General features: G+C 41.3%; 1 protein-coding gene across 1 annotated transcript in view; it reads right to left on the bottom strand.

The window, feature by feature from the left end:
• The window catches only part of LOC102695346 (aryl hydrocarbon receptor repressor), an 89,560-nt gene that overhangs the window by 43,142 nt on the left and 24,731 nt on the right, over positions 1-21,687 (bottom strand). The window lies entirely within an intron of this gene.

Raw genomic sequence — 21,687 nt, 5'->3', positions numbered from 1 at the left:
TTTACCATGATGAGCTTTTGAAAAGAATGTAAGCGTAAGACTCAGTGTGAACAAGTATTTCTAAAGCCAAGATGACTTCCCTTTTGGAGGAGCAGCACACATCGTTGAGCTTCCCCATTCAAGGCGTGTGCATACTGCCCAGCCCTGTGCTCCCCCCTGCAGGACTCTCTGACAGAAACAATGGACACAATGTCTAACACACAAGGGGAAGGCTGATCTAATTAGTGATGTTGTAACAAACAAATAAGTTCTGGACCCCTGAGATGAGCAGAGCAACTGAGTTTATTGCATGCGAGGAACCATATATTCGGAATTGTTCAAAGATATACTGTAGGTACAAAGCTCCAGTTTACTGTATATAGCAAACTTCACCCGTTTCTGATGCAACTTGTTACCATGGTAAAGGAGGAGGTCACCTGTGTTTGGATATTCCCAAGACCTTGAACACTTTGAATGGTGTTCTTATCCTCCCATAGTTAGGGAGTCTTTATCTCGCACTTAGAATCTCTTATATGTTAACTCCTTTCCCTGCCGTAACTCAAATGTGAAATCAAAGCAGGGAATAAAATTCGAGTGTGGCACAGAGGATCGTTCCACTAGTATACAAACAAACCCTTGGCCCTTGCTCGCTCAAATCCATGCGATGTTTCCTTTTGCAGTATCCTCTGTTGTTCCATCATGAATTTCTTCTTTCTGAGCGAAGCAGCTTTTGTGCTATCCATTAGCAATTACAACAACCTGCTGGCGACTGCAAGGCAACCTGCCTCTTGTCGTTGTGTGCCTCTGAGTTACCCACAGTGGAAATGGAGGCCCCTGCTTCATGTGCACATAAGGTTCATCGTTGGATAACAATGAATCACCATTTGTTCTTGTGGACCTCGGTCCCGAACACGAGACACCACAGGAAATGCAGGCGTCACCAGATCTTTGTCTTTGTGATTCAGGAGACACAAAGCAAGACTTGGGCTGGGCTGGTGTCACAGGGGTCATTGATTTCTGTCAGTGGACTGTGTAACTAGAAGGGTGCTGGCAGCTTGCTTACAGCTGAACCCTGTGGCTTTGTGTGTTGGAACTTGGCCCATGCAAGCAGTGTGATCTTTATGGAACATGCTGCTAAGTTTGCTTTAGAAACCCTGTTTAACAGCACAGTTGTAAAGCTCTTGATCAAACAGGCCTGCTCTTGCTGTGGATGAATTGCAGAATGGGTCATGCTTATATCCATGATCTATAACTGTTACAGTACATCCTATTTAGGGTTACATTGAGCTGAACCTGTACAATTAATGGTTCTGTAGGACTGCAACCAGAGAGAGACAGACAGACACTGGGACAATATGCAAACTCCACACAGAGGGGTCCACAATCCAACCCAGGACCAAAGAGCTGCATGGAGCAAAACAAAGCAAGTTAAAAGAAATTAATACTGGACAGTTTTAAGAGTCACTGCAGTAACTCATCGTTTAAGGGTGCCTAGTTGGTTTAAGGAGTTGTGCTTCCTAAGTGTTGACATACTCTTATTTACAGTAAATGTATATCTCCATTAAATGTGCATGTCTTCATTAATTATGTAGGTTGTTTAATGTGGCTATTCTACAAATACAGGATGAAATCACACTGATGAGAAGAGGACGCCTCTTAATTTAAGATCTCCAAATGTGAGCAAAAAAACATGTGCTAAAAATATAACTAGTAAATATTTGGTTTGCACGACCATAATTGCCTGAAATACACGGCAAACTTCAGTGCAACCGGTCCTTCGTTATTCTTCGCATTTGAGATTTGTTGTGTTTCTGTTGTAAATTGCAGGAGCTGTGCAATCGAGAAGGACAGTGAGACCACTGCAGCTGAAGAGCTGATTTTACGAATCAGCTCACTGTACACATCTGCAGTGGACTATTGTGTACATCCCTCTGTCATTCTTTTTCCTAAGTTTTCCGAGCAGCAGAAGCCGAAAGAGAAGATTTATGACATGGCCACAGGAATTTCTCCATCAAATGGCTTCAGTATGTTTTCTAACTGGGGAACATTGCTGATTTCGCAAGTATTAGTAGTTTAAAAATACCCTTTCTGTCACTTTTCACATACTCACGCAAGACTTGCCTGTGGTATTCTCTGAAATTCCCCCATGTTAACTGGAACTTTGTTTCTTCTCTGCTTTTGTATTATTTTGGTTTTTCGACTTTAGCTGCAATACACAGGCCAGTTCTGTCACTGCTTCTTATTTTTAAATAACCCAAGACTTCCATTCCTGAGCTGTCAGGGGTCCACTTTTAGGAGACTTCAATAACACGATAAAACTAAGTATTCTAATAAGAAGAAAAATTATGAGATGGTGGAGCAAGTATTAAAATACTAATATAACTAATTTGTAATATAAAATATTGTCTAGCTTATTTAAGTCTATACATTTAGTGAATATTGGACTAGATATAATATGATCTGCTGTAAACACTAATGGCACTATTCGAAACCCTCAACACTCTTTCATAACACAATCTACTTTTATGATATAATCATGCAGATCCAGCCATTACTAATGTACTGGAAAGAAACAAATTAAATTAATTTTAATTGCCAGGAATGACCTTGCAAGCTTCAAAGTAGAAACAGAGTTTCTACTCTGCATTTTCTTTGAAGTGCACTCCTCTCTTAAACATCACGTACTGTAGACTGTCACAGACTGCTCCACTCCACCACTCTGATCAGACATGCTGCTCTCTGGTCATTTGAAGAGAGCCGTTCAGTTTTAAAACGCATGATGTACAGAATAGCTTGTCGTCGCTTTTCCGAAAACAGTAGCGGGTGGAGAAGAAACAGCCTACTGTACGTGACAAAGGAGATACCTGCAAACTCCACACAGGACTGTGGAGTTGAACTCAGGACCATCACAGCAGTGTCCCACCTTAAAATATTCACTTTTTTTTCCCATTGGTTACACCATATTCATTATGTTTAAATTGAAATCACATAATTATTATTGCTCGTCTTGTTCTTGACAATATGGTTATTGTATTGCATTGCTCTTTTTGAAATTCATTTAAAAAAAACAGGCATGCATTAGAATCAATTAGAATCAATTTTCTTTCTCAGCATTCACTAGAATTTAGTATTGGATTTCGGATTCAATTAGGTTTTCTGCCTGTTTTTTTTTATTCCAGTGAAGAGCTGAATTGTCAGATTTCCCTGGCTTTTTTCAGCATAGTAAAAGTCAGCTTGTGTGGTCTTTTTATTGGCAACTGCTGGATTCACTCCCATTTTACACCACTGCTTTCTGTTTTTATATTTAACACATTTACAATGTAGGGGCAGAAGACAGCTGAGTGATGAGGAGTTTGTAGCTGACATCCTACTGCAGTTCAGCTGCACTTATCCATTAGTCAAACCGAATAAGCATTACAGTTCCACACAATACCACTATGGACTTTACATCCTGCTCAATCCAGGGGCTGAAAAACTGTGTGCCTAAGAACGTCAGTTCCCCCCAAAAACATGGTGAACATAACTGGTGTTTTGGCCAATCGTCTTGCAATGACACTGTGAAAAATGTAATGATGAAAGTGACTGACTGCTTGAGTGTGTGGAGCTGAGTGCTGAGTGTATGGGAGTAGTTTCACACCAGCTCAGATATATGTACGTCTATATCATGCTGAAGATCCCCAGTGAGGTCAAACCAGCTGTCTGCTCTGCTTACTTTGATTAAATATAAACAGAATTAAAAGTCTCTCTAGATGGTTCTGCTTCGTAATGCTGTGAAATATTAATAAATATACCCTCATGATGAACAGCAATGTCTGCTCTTAAAAAGCAGGATAACTATAACAGTTTCACAGACGATATACACAGTATGCATGTGCATTTTCAAGGGTGTGCTCTCCCAGGATAGAGAGTCTGAGACTTGCCCCTAGAGCCTTCACACAAGAACGGTAGTGTCTGTAGACTACAGGTCATAACCATAGCTTTACAAACACATGCCTATTTTCCTATTTTAAAAAAAAAGTAATTTGTGTTACTCATGCCATGGAAGTCTTCAGGTCTTCATAATTAATATGTCCTTTACAGGATCCAGTACTTCGTTTTCAATTCGAGGATAAATTCATTCTTAGAGTGGTTTGTGTCCAAAGGAAGTGTGTTACAGATTTTAGTCAGGCTACATGGAAGAAAAAATAGACTTCAGATTAATTAGGGTTCTCTGTGGCTTAAGCTAAAGTTCCATAGAAACTGAGGTCTGATTTCGTTCATGTTCCTGTGTGCTCTGTGCCCGACAGCACACAAACCCATCAGCGTAACGAAGTGGCACCGTCACCCACATGCCCACACTCTCCCACTCCAGGGCAGCCGGAGCATCGAAGCAGGTCTGTCCAGCAGGGGGTCTGCCTTCCCTGGGTTCGCGGGTGAATGGTCACAGCCAAAGCTCTACAAACTCACAGTGTTGAAGACGTATGTTGTATTATTCATGCCATGGCATTCCACACATCTCTACAATCCAGTCTGTCTGATAGTGCAGCTTTTTCTGAAGACCGGCAACACCTGACAGTTACTGATCCATAAAGCCAGGACTCTGTTTAAATGAAGAGAGTGTTGGTCTCACAAAACATGCTCAGAAATGATCCCGTTAATGACTTAATTGAACACATTCCCTGCTGGACTGACTTTAGAGATGCACTGTACAGTATGTCCTCTTTCACCCGCTGGCCAGAGCTCTCCTGCAACAGAGTGCAGTATCCTGTCCCACAGGCACATTGTGAGGTACGTAGAATGGTACACAGATGGACTCTCGGTATTGCTACAGAGAAAGGGAAGATGTTTTCAGACAAACCTGTTGAAGTATCTAAAAATATTAGCTCTCTGTGCAGTGTATTTCCTGCATGCCCACTCATTCGCTGTACTACTGCATCCTTCCTTGATCACTAAACATTGCAATAAAACCCACTTGAATTCTGCATTTTTCATCAAGCAATCATTTTTGACTGGGACCCACCCACTGACGGACTACAAGCAAGTTCTCGTCTTAATTGCTACTCATTATTATTTTCTGTTGTGCTGGCTGGTTAGTCAAGCTATAGTATTAGTTGGAGCCACACTATAATGCATCTTCCTATTATTAAGCAACTGAACTGAAAAAGACTGAAAAGCCTATCCAAACTGTCTAATTAAATGCTGAAAAATCAATTATCATAACGTAATATGTTTTTATTTTTAAAAAAAAAACTTTCAGTTTAAGGCTTTGGAGCCATTAGCCAAATTACACAATTGCCATTTACCAAAAAAGGAAACATTTGTCTTCTGAACCTTTTTGATAAACAATAAGAGGCCTGTTTACATTGCAGTGGTATTCTTACTAATCTGTTTAGTTTTGCCTACCACCTTACAAAAATGGTAACATGTCATTTCGATGTTTTTTTGCTGTAAAGATCAGCCAAATGAGTCCTGAGCCAAACAGTATGACTAATTTTGATAGTTACAGAGAACTGTTAAAGCTGAGGAGGCCTTGGCCTAATTTCTCAATTGCTTTTTAAATTCCCTACAGATGCTGGCACCATTACACCCAGTCATTAATCCAAGCTTGAGCCGACAACACAAGTCCAGAACAGGTGTTTGGATACTGAACAAAACAGGACATCAGGAGAACCAAAGGATATGCTCCAAGATCGCTACCCAAAAAAGCCAGAAGAAGAAACATCCAGGATGAAAGCTTTAAGAAATATGTGCATCTGGAGGGATCCAGGTGAGTGTTGATCCGATTCAATCAAAGCGTTCCCAGTCATGCTTAAGAAAACCAGGGCACTGAGTGTCTAGGTGCACACTCGCTGGCCTCTTCAAGGGAATGGTCTCTCAGCGCCAGGGGAGAGTACTGGGGGCGTGAGGAACAGGAGACAGGCTCCCACCTTCCTTAGAGGCCGAGATGGGATCTCAGGATCCGACTCTATTGGAAAGTGGTGGAACAGTCTCTGACACTGTACCTTAATCACAGCCTCACCTGAGGGCAGTCCTGGGTGGGATTGGGCTGTGATCATTTATCCTATCAGTTTCCTGGGATACAGTACAAGAGCCATCCTGTTCAGCACAACACTGGGGGTGAATATTACTTTGACCACTGCATGCGTATGTACACTACAAACACAGATGTGCATATACAGTAATATACAGTACATGACCAATGTGTTCCCTGTTCAGTGGAACAGCCTGTGGCAGTTCTCGTTTTCCGAGAGCTCTGGACGTGCTGTGAGCAACCCCACCCTTTCTTCGGGATGGATTGGGAAAGGGGGTCAGAAGTGCTTAGGCTGGCCCCTGTCCCCCCATTTGAAGACACTTGGTCAACCTTTGCTTTTGTTTCAAAGACCCTCCCACACACAGATACAGACTGTACATGGGCGCACACAGACACCCTTTAGGATTGAAATCACCCCCCCCACACCCCAACACACATACAGCTCTGGCGGAAGAGTCCAAAGAAGAAAATGAAACTAACCACCCCCCCCTCCACACAGAGCTCTGTTGGAAGAGTCCAACGAACAGAACGCGGCTCCCTTCCCCCCAGCTGCACTCTGCCGAAGAGCCTCGGGCGGCTGCGAAGTGCCGGGCCCGAGAGAACGCACATGGAGCCATGCTGAGGAGACCGCCCAGAGCTCGCATCCGAAGAGCAGGCACGTACCCCTCAGGACGCCAGCAGATTCATTTGATCACAATATTTACATATCTGTGCCGCTCTAGAACGGAGGCAGATGTCAGCTGTGACACTAAAAGCCTGAGACAATGCGTAACCACGATGCTTCAGGAGAAACCCAGTGGAAATTCAGCACAGTGTACATTACTGATATCACTGACTTATCACAGGTTGTCAAGCTGTCAAATATTTCCAACAATTACTAAAATTATTCACAATTATTATAAATGCATCATTTCAATTTTTAAGTGTAATAATAAATAATATTGCAATTATATTGCAAAATATTCATTTTAAGATACTTAATACTAAAAACAGTTGCTGTTTTAGACTTTTTTTTACATTTTTTAGTATACTTGACACTATGTGGACATACTGTAGCACATACTGTGCCGTGCAAAAGTATTCTGATCCTTCTCGTGGGGCCTCATTTTGTAAAATAAATAATCAAGTACTTTTGTGCACCTAAATTAATTTAGGGTTTTCACAGCAATCCTAAAGCACGCTGAGTAAATCCAAACTCTCACATTTTGGCCTGACATCCCACACTATGTCTCTTGTGCTCTCAGCAGCTGTGCTTGGTGAACACCAGTCTTTATCGAGCTGACTCTAATTAGAATTAATTGGCATCTAGATGTTTAAGATACCTGACACTATCTATCTAGTGCTACAAAGGCCACAGAAGCTTGAACGCTCCAGACTAAAGATATGCTCTAATTATGAAATCTAACAAATCTAATTATGTTTTCATCACTCATCTCTATTGCCTGCCACTAAATGAAGCACTAATGATACGTGAAGTCACAACTAAATTAGTATTTTTTTAACTCAGTTGATGAACCTTTTGAATTCTTTCGGAGTTTAAAATAAAATGAAAAACGAACAACTTTGGATTTCGCACAGATGAAATTTTCAGTTTAATATTTGCAATGTTTAGAAACCTCCTTTATATCAAGTCACCGCATTGCAAAGAACTTTTATTCTGTGAAAATATCTTACAGCAAGAAACTTCGTCATGATAAAAACTAATTGACAGAAACAAGAAGGTCATTTAATAAACAGCAAAAATTCAATAGACTTAATGCTAATCTATTACATGTTAATAGAGTATGCTGTACAGGTAACTCAGAAAACATGTTGGCTTCTCTGTGTTTAATAGTATATTTTTTATTCAAAACTAATTTCACAGTCTGTTGATTAAAGGGTGTTAACCATTATTCCTGTCCAAAGTTCTCTTAATCTGAAAGTGTCAATGACATAATACTGTAACTTAAACTAGCCATTTTCGTCACACAGGGAACCAATACTATAGGTGAGGTGGAAGAGAGGCCTGTATCTAAAATACAAAAATGATATGAAACCATGACTAATCTTTGACAATAATGGTGTAATTGTCTGCTAGTTGACATCTACACAGTGCGACAACATAAGCAAGTGAAATGAACACAAAAGAAACTCAGCAACTGAAAAGGACTTTCAGAGGAACTTGACTTTGAAAGCTTTTCATAAACCAAACACATTCTTCCCTGTTTCCTCCTAAAAACACACGACATTATAAAACAATTCTTTCCATGTAAATTATAAGGTAAAATAATAAATACTCGAGACAAGCACTTCAGATTATCTTTAGGGAACCAATTTTCCAGTAATCTAAAGGGTGTTCTTATGATGTCTCAAACAGAAAGTTAAGTTATCCATTTAAAAACAAAAAGCTCTGACTGTAACTAAATAGACAAAAAGGAGTTTTGCACAGCAGTTGTCAGAAAGACATCAGAACTGTCGAAAATGCAGGAGAGGTAACACACACTCCAGCCCAAGCCCCAGATGAAGAGATTGAACAAGTCACAGATTTTGCCTGTTCTAACAGCTGTTCAGATTACAGCTGTACTGAAGTTTTGGATGTGATTATTACTTTTTTTCACAAAAGATACCATAATTGTGTCATAAATGTTGAAGAGAAGGGAAATTCACATAGTTGTTCTATCAGGCGTTGTTAAACCAAGATAAATCCTAATTTCTCAGAGATGCTCTCTAACTCATCTGGCACAGAAAATCAGTTCATGGAAGTGGCTTACACTTAACAACGAGCCTGACTCTCCTCGTGTGGTAGAAGCAACAATGGCATCAACATTCAGACACGATTCCACTGATTTCGATAGATTATAAGCAGCATAGATCTGAAAAACCTGTTTGTCTGTTGACAGTGGTCCACAGAAAAGAGCTGTCTTTCCCGAATGTACATAAGAGAAATGTAATGGTGAAAACCTGGATTAATCCATGGGTGGCACAGTGGCTAGCACTGTGGTTTTGCAGTGCTGAGGCCCTGGGCTCAATTCTGGACCTGAGGAGCAACAGTATCTGTTTGGAGTCTGTATGTTCTCCCTGTGTTCGTGTGGGTTTTCTTTGGGTGCTCTGGTTTCCTCCCGCGGTCCAAAAACCAGCTGGTAGGTTGGCTGCCTTACGGGATAAGTGGCCCAGGTGTGGGTGTGTGTGTCTACAGTAGGTGTCTGTGTGCCCGGCAACGGACGAGTGTCCTGACCAGGGCGTACCCTGCCTTGTGCCTGTTTCTTGATCGGATTGGCTCTGGCTCCCCCGCGACACACTGAATTACGAAAGCGGAATGGTGGATTAAAGTATCTTATTGTTAACAAAACAAAAGCAATTATCATAAAAAAACATCTTTTTGGAATTTCACATGTACGATTGGCATACAAGCATTTCTCCATGAATTGCTAATCCCATCAGACTACTGGTTAATTAACTGGTTAATGTCCCATAATTAGGAATGAGAGATGAAACGTGATTGGCAAATGTTTCAGTACAGATACTGTATGTGAAGACCAGCATAATACGAAATACGAGAATAATATGCAGTATAGTACTTAAAATGCAGTATGGATCCAGTTCTGAAATTACAAACTACGCTGTAGTATATTTATGTGGATATGTTTGTCTCTGTTAAATAAACTGTCTTTCTTTGATGTGCATTTCAGATAGATTTACTGTTTTAAGCCCATTCATTAATTGTGAATCATAGTAGCACTGGAATTCATTACACAGGCTACATCTCTGCGTTTCATTAAGATGATTGACACCACATGTGTAAGGAGGATTTCAATATTAAATCTTTAAATCAGCAAAGAGGTATTGAGCAGTTGTGAATGTTATTTCAGTGTCCTCACAGAGGCTTTAGCAATGCTCCTCAGACACTGCAGTGTCCTTTTCTCTGATACTGAACACTTTCATACAATACACAGTACAAGTTCCGCTCTGTCCCAGAGTGCAGCAGGTATCAATGCTTGTCATATCCACTAGAACACGTATTTACGACAGCGCCATCTCTTCCAGGGGTAAATCCTCCTTTCTTCTTTGTGCTGACCGTGAGACCAGCACTCCCACTACCATTCCACACTTACCATTTCCGCACTAGTAACGGGTTGACCGTCCTTGCAGTTTAGTAGTCAAAGAACTTCAGAGACCTAGTCTTAAGAGAGTTTTGGTGTTTCAGTTCGTGAATCAATCATATATTCATTGGTGCTCTTGTGTTCGAACTGATACATTTGACTGCTGGACTATCTGGATGTAAACACTGCAGAGGTGGACACAGCTGGAGAAGTCTATTAAATTTAAAGCCAACTGTGAGCATCTTCTGCTTTGAAAGTCTTCTTTTTCGCTGGGGGGTTGTGGGGCTGAAACGCTTCAATCGTGTGGTTTTAAAAAGGATTTTGTCTTCACACAGGCGGCATGAGCAGAGAGCAGGGCTTCGCTGACAGTGAGCCAGCTCCAAAAATATGAAGTGAAACACCAAGCCCAGGAAAAAAGGCAAGACGCAAACAGGTGTAAGAAATATTCTTCTTTTCACACTCGTTAACAAGGAAAAGAAAACTGCCGAGTGGCTCAGTCACTAAAGGTGGAGTTGGAGGGTGCAGACACTGCCTCTGCTCACAGACGTCAGGTGCCAAAGGGCTCTGGCAAGAGTGTGACAGATCTCCAACAGCGGTCTGGTCACACTGTGTTAGGAACGCAGGGGGGTTACATCTCGATTAGGGTTATTTCTCAAACTGAAAGTCTGCAGCTACAGCACAAACACATTGTATTGTTCTTACTACCAGCAGCTCAAATGATGGTAAGAATTCCAACTATTTCCTTTCCAAATGAGGGGAAGGCTTTCGATGTTGCGCATTGCATGGAGCTCTCCCAGAACGCAGGGAAAAGGCAGGACAATAGGAGGCCCACTGACAGAACAGGAGCACATGGTTCGGGATACCAGGAGGAAGAGAGACACAGCAGAAACTTTGATGTACAATGTGGGAAGAGGGATATAAGCAACAGAAATATGGAAAACATCAAGTTAGTTTTCCATATTACATTTAAACTGTCATCAAGTCTAAGGGGGAAGAGTCACATCAAATTTTATCTGTTGAACCAACAATCTGCATTGTTTTTTTATTATAATACTGCAGTGTTGTATGGACTGATACTATTGCAGTTTCGGAATGCAGACCAAGTCAGTGGTAGATGCAATTATACATTGGCAGTGCATTTACTCCTATTCTCCAACAACAGAAACCCACACTCTGCATAAACAGAGAAAATACAGTACATGGTAAACAGCTGCCACATGAGAAGCAGGTGGTGTGGCACCCAGCATGTGAGGTCTGAACAGTGCATGATGTGGCATTTGAGCTGTTTGCCCATAATATCTCTAGGCTGAGGCATCACTGCATGGAGCTGCCAAGCTGGGAATTGTGGGAAGGATACGGTTCGGGAGTGGAGCAGCCTCCGATTGCCATAAAGACACCAGACAGCAAAGCAGAGATGAGTGCCAGGCATGAGTAACGGGAGTCCGACACGGCCTTTCAGAGCTCCACTGCTTGGTGGCTTGTGTTGATTGCCTCTAACCTCGTTAGAATTAGTATTCTTTGCCCTTATTTCCACGTCTGTCAAAGGTTTAAAGTGGCAGAGGGTGGTGGGGAGGAGAGTCAATGCCCCTCCAGGCTGGTGCCCCTCTCGTATCTCTCCAGAAACACATGGAAGAGAGTGACTCACGCAGGACGCGATGAATAAAACACACAAGAGAAGCAAAAGTATGAGCAGGGCTTGGCTGCCCATTTGAGGATTTGATGATTGCAAGGGAATATTTGACTGCCTTTGCTTTATGGAATTGCTCTGGCCACCAGGATTATTACATAGTTATCACCTAATTTCAGTTAGCAGCTGTCCAAGAAAGCATTAAGGAAAAAAAACACTTTTTGGAACTACTCAGACTTATAATAAAAACTAAATTTAAGTTTGAGTGCTGTATTGCCTTTTATTTTTTTAACCTCTTTTAAGGTGTTTAAGCATAAAAAAAGGTTAGAATGTGAAAAACTCAGGCACAAATTGTGAAATTCACAAACATAGTCAAACCAAAAAAACTTCTTGGTATGACTATTTTTGGGAATTTCACAATTTGTCTCCCAGCATTTCCACCATGTTCGCAAGTTTCCAGTAAGTATTTATAGACCTAGCACATCGATAGGTATTTGAGTGACTGTATGTCTGCCTGCTGCCTAATGCATGGAGAGTTTCTAAAGAGCAGCAATATCAGTATTCTACAAGAGAACCAAAAATACAGTGTGATTTACACCCTTATCAGGAGTTATGCAATGTCAGAACACGTGGCTTCAATGCAATCAATCAATCAATCAAAGTTTATTTATCCAAGGCACAACAATACAGCATGCAGCAGTAGTTGCTGGCAATGAAATGTCTTTTCTACGAGCTCACTGGGGCAGGGGGTTAAAAGTTGAAACCTACTGTCTTATACCACTTAAATATGGAAATCACGGGTATTTCCATTTGCAGCGTTTGCGCTGTACCTGTGTCTTGGTAGAATATCATAAAACCTGAGAGGATGAAGGAAGAAATGCACAAGAATAATTTCCTAGAAGGAAGGAGGAGAACGAGAGTAGATATACTGCTGCCTGTCGTCACACTTGGGAAGAATTAGCGTGAAAATATGTGATTTCAATTAAGTGAAGGACAGCTGCCCTTTATTGCCATGTGCAGTTTTACATTAAACAAAATGTACAGACAGAAATTAGAACTGCAGCCTTTATTTACAAATAAGGCTGGAGAACTGAGGCTCCCTAACTGTGGAACTGATCAAGAGAATTGTTTTATTAGCATTCCTAAGGGAATGTTTTGAACAGAGTGATCTCTCGACTGCAGTGCTGCAGCCTTGTTTATTCTCCCGCACAGATCAGAAGAAAGAAGTCCCGTTTTCCTCCATGATTTTATAGTTCTTGTGGAGACAGAACCGAGGCACCTGAGACCCCCAACACCAAATATTTGCACCTCTCACAAACACGAGACGAGCTGCACATTTACTGGGCCTGGGAGATATCTGCAAGTCTTCTACGTCTTTCAGTTGGTCATAATTTAAAGGTAAAAAAAGAAAGAGGTGCTTCTCAATTGGACTTTGAAGGTGCGACTTGAACCTGAGGGTTCTTTTAAGAGGGCTGCATCAGTGTGGAACCACTCTGAGAAAGATTACAATGTGGGCGATAAGGTGTGAGAGAGGTTCACTTTGAAGCCTTATTTTACTGGATTAGCTCATTATCACTGGACACAGCCAGAGAGTACAAAAATACAAGACAACGTCAACCCCAGGGTGTACCATAGGTCTGGAAACAAACAGGAATCTAAAAACAAGGAAAGCCCAGAAAACACAGCCAGTTCTCTCAGCAGCGTATACAAAGAAGTGTTACAGTGAACACACGATGAAGCCATCACTTCCAAAGCACAGAGATCACCAGAAACTCAGAGTACGCAGCATAACAAAAGAGCACATTCAATTTGTTACTGATGCCTATGCTGTCTGGAACTTCATCTAACCCCCATCCTGACTTCAGTATGAAGATGGGAAGGGAGAGCTGTTCGGAGACCTAGAATCCACAGTGGTAATATTATACTGGGAGCCATTAAAAACAGAACCAATGAGTACTGGAGCCAACAGCACTTGTTAAATGCCTCTCTGTACAGTTTCCAAAGCACATGCATCTGTGGTCTCTTGTAGCTGCTGAATGAGATCAGTGAATGACTGGGATTATTGTTAGTCACGACAAACGGCACGTTTTCCAGACAAAAAAGGCACAACTCTGCAACGCACCTCACATGAATCGCTTACAAAACCAGTAACATAATAATTGTGCAGGAATATCTGGTTTATAAGCTGAAACACAAAAAACGAAAAATGAAAAATATTTGTTCAAACACGGACATGACTGCCTTTGACCATCGCACAACAGAAATCAGAAAATGATAAAAAAAAAATTATGATAGGTCTAGACGGTGTGGGGCCATAATGAATTTTACATATCACTCAAAAACATAATTATATTTTTAATTTGTGGCTTTAAAATGGTGTAGTCAATGCTATCTGTCAATGCTTGCGTCTGACCTGTTTCTGGACTGAACGCATCTACACATCTACTGCTACATCTGTTCTCTTTCTTTTTCCTTTCCCGTCTACAACCGTTTTTTGTGCAATATATGCCAGGGACCCGTGCAATACATTTATATTTATATCTATATTTACATCTATATTTATATTCATACAGTATGTGTGATACGATTTTTCTGCGTACTGTTCTGTTCTAGTTTGTTCTTTGTGTGTCCGGACTGTGAGTAACTCCTTTAGTGCACCCCTCACTGTACTGATTGTATTGTATGTGTTGTACTATTATTATTATTGTATCTTTCGTTACACTGTGGCTGTGTTGTGTGTGTTAAGCTGCTGTTGCACTGCAATTTCCCTCACGGGATCAATAAAGTATCTATCTATCTATAACAAACGAATTCCATTTTGTTGACACTTGTGCCTCAGTAAAACATAATTTTGTGCTTGTTACTAAGAATATTCACAATTCCATTGTGCATGGCTTATTTACTGTGAGACCAGTAGCATGATGTGATAGTGAGAACAGGGACCTTACACTATATATTCATATCCTAGGCACAGGATTTATGCTGAGGTTCACAAAGTATAAAATTACCTAGTAGTTTTTGATCTATCAAAATGTGGTAAAAATAAACAATTTATTGTGAGCTAACGCATGCCCTGTGAAATGCAGAATTCATGCATTTTAAATGATAGTGGGTCTTGAGGAGGAATAAATCAACACACTTAGGTTATAAACATAGAAATGCAAGAATGTTTTTTGATATTGCTTCATTTATATCTGTCACTGTATTAAGAGAGAGATATCATTATAATGAGCTAAAAGAAATAGGATGTATATGTCAGAAGTATTCCTTCCAGTTGAAGCATTTGAAGAATGCACTTAATTGGCTGGGAGCATGTGTATTACACAGCAACTGTGACATGAACCGTGGAGTAAAAGCACTTTGGTAGCATGAAGATGAACTGTAAATATTGACATTTGGTGGATAATGCAGCAGTAGTCTCTTGCCTGTGGGGAATTTATTCAGTCATTTGTTCTCCACTTTCTTTCTGAGCTCATACGCAGAAGAAATATCTCAGTGCAGACTTAAGTGTCTGCCCTTTAACCTTAACCTAATGTGGGATATTAAAAGCTTTAGGACTTTATGGATATTGGCACTCCTTGAATGAAACACAGAGTGCATCCTAAAACACAGGATTTTTTTTTTTATCAGAGTTCAGAGTCAGCTGCCAGAATCAATAAACGATTACAGGGGTCTTAAAGAGGTCTTAATAATGTGGTACTAGCAAATCCTCCAGGGACAATTTTACAATCTGTTAGCCTACTTTCTACAGTAATTTTCCCAATGCAAACATCATGGCAGCACAACCCAAACAGTCTGTGACTCCAACAGCTTTAAAGTTAAACTAAGATCTACGGTATGGTGTCAGCTTTGCTCCTGTGAGAGAGGAGCTGTGCACAACATTGGGCGTGCGACTCAGATGACAGGAGCCGATCTCTGGTTTCATACTCAACCAGAAACCATGGGGATTCCACTGTAGAAAGATCAGATAAAATATTGTTTTTCTTTAATTCCTATTGATACTGCCGTGACACGCGATGAAGATCACCCTAAGAACGAGTCTTTTTTTTTTCTTCTTCTTCTTCTTCTTCTGAAAAGCTCGCATGCCGTCCCTCTTGCTGTCCCCCGCTCAGGATGTTGTGCTTCGTCTCATGCCTGTGAGCGTAGGAAAGAGATTTCCTCTGTGGGACAGGGCAGCCCTGTGCTCCAGATCATTTCTGCAGGGCTGGTCTCCTGCGGCCGCGGGGCTCCTCTCCTCTGATCGACAGATCGTTTTCATAACCACTTTTCTGAGGTCAGAGCCGAGTCTGCTCGCAGTCACGCAACCCGCCGCCGAGTGAGGTTTACTGTGCCACTACGACACGAGAGGGCCTTAAAGGCACAGGGGAAGTTTGCACCGTAGCCCTGGTGCTCCTTAGCGCTTTCTTTCCAAATTAGCCCCCTTTCTTTTTGCCTTTTTCCTTTCCCCATAAAAGTGTAATTAACTTCCTCTCTGTAAATATAGCACAATACATATTTGTTGACTCAGATGAGTGGGAGAGGTTTCAGTATTCAAAGGACAGAAGCGATTTCATAGTTCATATTCTGAAATGGTTAAACGTTTAAATGCTTCGCGATGAAGGAAATAAATTAGGAAATAAATTCATACCGGCACCTTCTGGTGGATGCCTTAGAGCTCAGTGCAGCAGATACATATTGTGCTCATTTTACAAAGTACAAACGTTGCTGAGAAAGCTCTGGGAGTAACGGAAGGATGAATACCAACGTTTTTCTCCCCCATGGCATGCAGGTGCAATGAGGGCCCTGGCTCGAAAAAAAACAAAGCAGAACGCAAAATTCCCCATTTTTAGTTCCTTATTTGTGCTTTGTGTTTTGCAAGAAGACCAGAACTGATGCTGAAAAGGAACGTATCCCTTCATCGAGTAAGCGCTGCTGGATGCCGGTGGCAGAATGCATTGGTAAACTTTCTTTAGTTCAGTGTGCTCTATGGGCAGCACCTACAGTACAGCAGATGAGAGCTTTGTGCCTGATATTCTTGTTATTGGAGATACAAACATGTACTGTAGCAGATGTAAGACAGGAGGCTGGAAACAAAACACTGCAATGTACTGTAAATCCAGCAGCTCCACTGAAAATAACATCAAGATACAAATCCAAGGAAGTAGAGAAGTCCACCCCTCCCTTCTTAGGGCACCCTATCATCACACCAGAGCCTGGAGGTCTGATCGCTACAGTTTTCATTTACAGGGGATCTGTTGCTAACAGAAAGATGAGCCACTGATGTTCTTTGGGTTCTGACAGACAAAAGAAAACCTGTTACCTGTGCTGGCGTCAATTAAGAGGTCTGATTTGAAGGTTTTCCTCCTAGGCTGTAAATTGAGTAGAGCCAAAGAGAGGACAGTCTACCTAAAAGCTTCTTGCATACAGTACAGTATGTCAGGCATACAGTACCTTCACATAATTTAGCCTGAGCCAGTGTAGGCCTACTGTCCTTAACTCAGAAAACAACAGAAGATAGATACTAAACACCCAGCCTGTGCAATGTAAATCTAATCAAAGATTTAGTCTAGCCTTCATTCAATTTTAACTATGATTCTTAATTCATATGTGCATGAATTTTAAATCCATTCGCTGATGTCATGCCCCTGTCCACACTTCCATATATTAAAGAACAACGACAATTTAATTTCTGAGTATAAACATGTTCACAAAGAGTGAAAGCTGGATGGAACAAGTGGAGAGAGATAACTGGAATAATATGTGACAGGAAAATTCCCAGAAAGTTAAAGTGCAAAATGTACAAGACTGTGATTAGACCTGTACTACTATATGGAGCTGAATGCTTGGCAGTTGGAAAGAGGGAAGAGAACTTGATGAGAAGAACTGAAATGAGGATGTTGAGATGGATTCTGCAGATTTCAATGAAGGATAAGATCAGAAATGAAGAAATCCGTAGACGATGTAGGGTGGTGGATGTGGTTGAGAAGATGCGAGAGGCGAGGTTACGGTGGTATGGACATATCATGAGGAGGGACGTTGAGGAAGTAACAAAGAGGGTAATGGAATTTGAGGTGGAAGGTAACAGAGGAAGAGGCAGGCCTAGAAAGAGATGGATAGATTGTGTGAGAAAAGATATGGAGGTATGTGAAGTGAGTGAGGAAGATGTGCTCGACAGAGACAAATGGAGAAGAGCAACCAAAGCAGCTGACCCCAGGACAGTCTGGGACTAAGGCTGTGAAAAAGAAGAAGAAGAAGAAGAAACATGTTCATAAATAATTTAAATTTAGAATGAACAGCTATCAGAATAATTCTGGAAAATAAACCTCATCACAGAGGCACTGAGGGCAAGGTGAATAGTCGCTGTGACTTTTTAACCTGTAAATCAGAAAACATCTGTTTCACAAATGCCTTCCCACAAGTTGCTTCTTGAAAAATCAAAGGTGGAGTGCCCAGCTAAAAACAAATCACCGCTTAACGAGGACATTAAAGTGATCAAGGCAAAAAGCAGCAGTTCTGACATGAAGTCATTGCATACCGTTAGGGCTTGAATATCAACTCGCTCACCGGCACCACATAACCAACTACTGCAGGTAAACAGCAGATTTCTGCAGAATAAAAAGTGAAACAAGGAGCGCCTCTTTGCCCAGAGGCCTGTGGGAGTATAGAAAAAGGTACCCAGCCATGTTATTGAAGCAAATAACATGCCGTCTTTCACAACAAAGCTGGACGAGCTCCTCAGAGCAATGAGCTCCTACCTACCGAAAGGACCAGATGGGCCTATTGGCCTTCTCCTGTTCACAACCTTTCTTACTGCATATCCCAATGTGACTGTGCTCCCCGGCTCACTCTGTGAATGTACTGAACTAGGGAAGATCCGCCTTCGAAGACCAGACCTTTCAGTGCAGGCCAGGCTGATGTGACACAATAAGGACAGTGTGAAACATCAAGACCACGACACAGACTCTTCGGGAACTGATGCAATTTTGATGCTACGGTACTGTATGCGTTGCCCATCTCCTGCTCCACTGACTTTCATCTGTGAGCTACTGAAAAACCCATGGGAAATGTTATTTCTAAAACCCTGTAAAGAACGCTCCTTGCAGACGAAGACAGCTCCACAGCTCAAGTGGTGTTAAGTCATACTTAATGAATCCAGTGGATCAGCTCTTAGCTTTGTCAGACCCCATTACTGGATAAGCATCAGTAATGGCAGCAGGTACAGTACTTTAAAAGCTGCTGGTGGCTGGTCGTTGGTGTTGCAGCAGCAGCCTCACGGGATCATGGGTCTCAGCTCAGATCCATGGGAATGCAGGCAGGAGGAGTTTCGCTGTAGCCACATCCTTCATAAATCCTTTCCAATGCTGCTTAGGGGTCATTTGGGTCGAAGAGTGTGTCGAGTTTTTGAAAAACTTACAAGAATCCAACTGAGAAAAAAAAATCCTGCTTATTTTCTTCATTCGGCTGTAAATTGTCGCAGATATTGCTGAAACGGTCCCTAGAAATGCATCGCGTGACTGAAGAAAGGAAGGCGATGCCAATGTATTAATACTTACTTTTTCATTTCAGTTCATTTTGTCTGACAAACACTAGACACACTGTTCACACGAAATGACTCACAAGACTGAGGCAGATTATGGTTTCCATCCAGCCATCTTCAGGAAGCAGCGTATTCCTAATATGTGTCGCAGCAACCCAGAATCTCTCCTCCTTTTACAACACAAAATCCTCATTTTTGCTAATCCCTGCCTTCAATGTGCCTAAATGATTGTTTAACACTTGCTCAGATGTGGTTTTCTGAGAGGTCCAGAAAGCTGTCAAGATTTATTTCACTGATGTAAATGAAATTCAAGCTGTTCCTCATAAATAATACAGGAGACTGACCAGCTTGGGTTAAAACAGAACTACAAAGTCTTGGAAAACGTGTGCTGTCTGTACTTGACATGTACACACAGCCCCAAAGACAGAACATCATCACCACCGCTGCTGTCACGACCCGATCTTGACAGCACGCATGGATCATTTTGCACATGAATACTCCTGAGGGACACGTTGAATGTTGTGAGCTTCGGCAGGCATCTTGGCTTTTGATATACATTACCGCCAGAGAAAACAAATGCCTATAGAGACACCCAGTTCAAGCTCAAGTCACAGAAGGAAGAACAGATTAGGAAAACAATAAACCTCAGAGGCTGTCGCTACATTATAATTACATTGTTTTAACATGACATCTGAGGATAATATTACTGATACCATCTTCCTACAGTAGTATGCATAAGATTTTCACACTAGCCACATATAAATAAGCAGCGTGCTGTAAGTCTTGATTACACATACCATTACACAGCCATTTAATTAGGAATGGGATTAAATACATGGTGTTTTTGAAATGTGTGATAAAAGTGACAAAAGTACATATATAAATCAAGCCAGAGATTACTTTTCATATTGTATATGCAATGCTGTGTGCTCAAAGGACGGGGGCTTCAATATTTAGTTTATAATTCCAATATCAAGAATTTTTTTTAATCCATCCATCCAGCTCAGCTTTCACGAACCAGATGTGAGCTGGTTCTCGTTTTGGTTTTTTTCGTTGCATCTGAACATGCAGTGATCTTTATGTTCTTTTAATGTTAAATCAATTCATTCCAGCCTGATTTAAAAAAAACACATGCTGTTGCTATAATGTGATGTCAATCTAACTGACAGATTCGGTTTAAACTAGTGTGACGTCACTCAAAGGCCTTTTCAAATATATTTTGCCTGTATATACAAAAGACGCACATTTCATTAATGAAAGCAGTTAAAAATTCGAAACCTTTCCCTTCTAGCATAAATTATGTTTGATGTCAGTTTGTTAGCAACTTAAAAATATATAATTAAATTCAAAATTCCTACTGTGCCAGAAATCATTATCCTTTTGAGAGTACTTCAGAATAAAGGCTGTTAGGTCAAGTGCACAGCTAGGTCTTAAATGTTTTTCTTTTTATGTGAACATATGTAAAAAATATTCAATGTTACAAAGAATAACCAATCATTTGTACATTACACCCAATATGAGATTACATTCTGATCTCTTTATAATAGAGACCAGAATATTTCCACTATACCGGGTATCTTGTACACGTACAATACACACACAGTGTCCTGTTTTCATGTGGTAAAAACTAGAATGGAAAAAAGGTGCTGTGTACTTACAGGATGTGAAAAATATGTTCAATGCACACAAAGAAGAGCAGTTTCCTTGACTGCAGAGCATGGAACATAAGAGGGAGTAGATGTGTCTCGCTGAATGAATCATGAAAATTGAGCAGTTTAATGTCAGATCATCTGCTAAGTTTCACGGGCAATATAATGGCTATACTCTGTGACCTGTTTGTATTCTCATGGACATGGAAAAGGTTGGCAGGTATCTGGAAAGAGCTGCTCAGCAGTACTGCTGAACCTGATTCCCTGCCTTCCTTCGAGAAACAGCTGGAGGAGATCCTTCGATCAGTACAAGAGGCACTTCTTCACACTAATAGGTTCTGGGGGTCTGGAACAAGTTAAACATACTTCAAATAATGGCTGGACGAGTTCCTCCAAACAGGACAAGGGACATGTCTTTACCCAAAGAGTTGTGGGAGTATGGAACAAGCTACCCAGCCATGTTGTCGAAGCCAGTGCCCAGGTTTTATTTCAAGGAACATCTGGATGAGATCCTTGGATCTTTTAACTACCAGCTACCAAATCGGCAGGGTACCCTGCTTTCAATCTGATGTTCTCAAAAGACTCAAAAGAGAGAAGCAAGAAGAAGGAACCCCCTCTGAGGGGTTACTTTCCTAGGTGGGTCATCAAGGGATACTAATTCTCTGTCAGAGCGGGTGAGCGGGAGCTGCAGCCAGCACAGACATGACCATGCTGTCCTGTAAACAGACACGCAGTACAGCACGTGTACATGTCAAAGCAAAGACGAAGTGGCACACAAGAGCAGATTCACGGGCGGCCAAGGCAGGGCCCTCAAGGCAGGGTGGTGA

The sequence above is a fragment of the Lepisosteus oculatus genome, chromosome 6 (assembly GCF_040954835.1).
Source record: "Lepisosteus oculatus isolate fLepOcu1 chromosome 6, fLepOcu1.hap2, whole genome shotgun sequence".
NCBI classification, from domain to species: Eukaryota; Metazoa; Chordata; class Actinopteri; order Semionotiformes; family Lepisosteidae; genus Lepisosteus; species Lepisosteus oculatus.
Note: the sequence above shows the minus strand (reverse complement) of the source record. Positions and strands in the feature narration are given on the sequence as shown.